Here is a 2,821-nt window from a genome sequence, read left to right on the forward strand (position 1 = left end):
GGGTGTTGAGGAGAATATTTGGACCTAAGATTGATGAAGTGACAGGAGGTTGGAGAAAACTGCACAATGAGGAGCTTCATAACTTTTACTCTTCTCCAAGTATAATTAGAATGATCAAGTCAAGGAGGATGAGGTGTGTAGTGCATGTAGCACGAATAGGGGAGACGATGAATGCGCATAGGATATTGGTAGGAAAACCAGAAGGAAAGAGACCACTGGGAAGACCAAGGCGTGGGTGGGTGAATAACATTAAAATGGATCTTGGAGAGATAGGATGGGATGGTGTGGATTGGATTGATCTGGCTCAGGATATGGAGCAGTGGAGGATTCTTGTGAACACAGTAATGAACCTTTGGGTTCCATAAAATGCTGGGAAATTCTTGACTAGCTGTAGAATTGGCAGCTCCTCCAGAAGGGCACAGCCAATGAGTAANAGTAAGTTCCTGAACATGTTGATCTCATGCCTTCTGAAGATGGACAGCTGACCGAAACATGTAAGGGCAGTAACTATCTAGACATTGAATCACACTGGACGATGTCAACAATTATTCTATAATTTAGTTCACTATGAAGTCCTCTTGTCATTTCTTCTTCAGTCACTCTGTCCTTCTGTCCTAATATACTAGCGTGCCGTCTCCTCTCTATCAAAATATGGCCTATTTGATTGTGTATCTTCCCATCGGGAGAAGTCCAAGTAAATTTATGGATGTTACGATATGAGAACATTGTACTTTTGACAGTAAGATTTTTTTATGTGGCAAAGTTTACAACTTTTAACGCCATTATCATTACTAATTTTATGGAAACTCTCATTCCCAGTCGTTGGTTCGAAAATGTCTTCCCTCCCTACTTTCCCATTGAAATCTAACAAAATTTTCATAGGGTACTTCGGGAATTTATCAAATACATGTTCTGATTCTTCATAGAATCTGTCCTTTATGTCATCAAATTTATCATCTGTTGGGGCGTGAACATTCATAACAATGATATCACACTAACGACCTTTTAGTATTATATATGATATCATATCACTAACGAACTCTCTACCCTCTTAACTGCTGATACGATTCTCTTATGTACGAAAAAACCTGTACCTAATTCATGATTTTCATTCCCCTTTCCATAGAAAAATGTATAGTCTCCTGTTGGCGTGATGCCACCTCCGTCCCATCTGACCTCTTGTACTCCCGCTAAATCTAACCTATGTTTTAAGATTTCTTCTGCCACTGCCCCGAGCCAACCTGTCCTATTCAAACTTCGAAACATTCCGTGTACCAGTTCTCATATATCCATTTTCTTTAGCTTAGGTCGTTTATCCAAGGAATCCGTCCAGGCCCGAGGCTTTGTGTTTATTTTCGTAACAAAGTAATTTTTACGGTGAGTTGTCAGCCCCACGCCCAACCACCAAGCTGTAGGACCACCCCTTGTCGGCTGTCCGCTACTGCTTATTCAAGATATATTCGCAGCTTCCCTCCAAAACTGGAGGGCGTCTCCTCAATCCGCAACCTGAGGACGCGCCATACCGTGGTTACAAGGGACCGACCTAACATGGACATGTTCAGGAACTGCTGTTGCAAAGTTCGTAATCCATACTTAAAAGAGTTTTTTATATAAGTTATTTACAGTTACTTGTATTAAAAAAATATTATTTGTGTAATATTTAAGACATTGAACCCATATGGTTTGTGTTCTTGTGCTGCCTCTGTTAAACCGGAAAGTGTGGGTGTTATTTGAAATCCTCAGAGGTCCTCGCAGTGATAACCCCCCCCCCCCNNNTTCTGTATCGTGTGATGTCTGGTTGTTTCCATTTTGATGTGTTACGCTTTCTGAAGATGGTCAACTGACCGAAACTTTTAAAAAACAATAAATATCTACAAACTGAATCACACTGGACAGTGTCAACGATTATTCTGTAATTTAGTTTACTAGTGTGACTGACCAAAATGAAATGAAACTTCTAGTGATTTGAAGTGCTAGTTTCTGTGTTGAGATCCGTTGCCAGGAGACGACTAGTGGAAACTGAGAATTCTAGTGCGTGTGCAACGGTGAACTGTAAATTGTGTAATCCAGCGATAGCGCTGTATTAACTTTAATTGAGAGAACTTGTAACCGAAGTGCTAATAAGTCCAGTTCGAACTACAACCCGTTATTTCGTCACGCGTACCACCCCACACGCAACAGTACCTGTATGTTTGGTCTTTATCTTGCTCTGCTCCCTGTAGATTTTTTATCAAATGGTAAATTTCGACCACAGGTGCTGTCCATTGTAGTACGTGGTGTGTCCATATTTTCCCACGCGCGCACACACACATTTCATATGATTGCAACATATATTTTCGCCGATGACGTGGAGGGATAGCACTTTCCCATTATCCGTTCACAGAGACAAGGACGCATGAAACCGTGTTGCCAGTGTCGTGCTGCTGCTGTAGTGCATCATATACGTGTATTATGTAACGAATATTGTCATATGCATAGACCTCATCACAGCTGATCAGGAGGATAGGCGCTCACAGTAGGCGCAGTGTATCACATTAGACGGGGTAAGGTAAAGGCAATGAAGTTGTCCCTGTGCTTCACTGCGCCATGAAGGCGTGTGGGGGAGTGGATATATAGATCCATATTTTCTTGACCTCGGCACTAAATGGAGGTGAGTGGTCAACTTCACGCTCCTGCCGCTGTACCACGGGGAAATACTCCCCGTTCCCATTGAATAGGACCCCAAAGCCAGTCTGGACGACGTGGAGAAAAGAAAATTTGTAGTTTTTAAAATCTCAGGACTGGATGTCTCGGCATGGGCAGAGATTTTTTTTCTTCAGCA

This window comes from Cryptotermes secundus, unplaced genomic scaffold, assembly GCF_002891405.2.
Source record: "Cryptotermes secundus unplaced genomic scaffold, Csec_1.0 scaffold3553, whole genome shotgun sequence".
In the NCBI taxonomy this organism is placed as follows: domain Eukaryota; kingdom Metazoa; phylum Arthropoda; class Insecta; order Blattodea; family Kalotermitidae; genus Cryptotermes; species Cryptotermes secundus.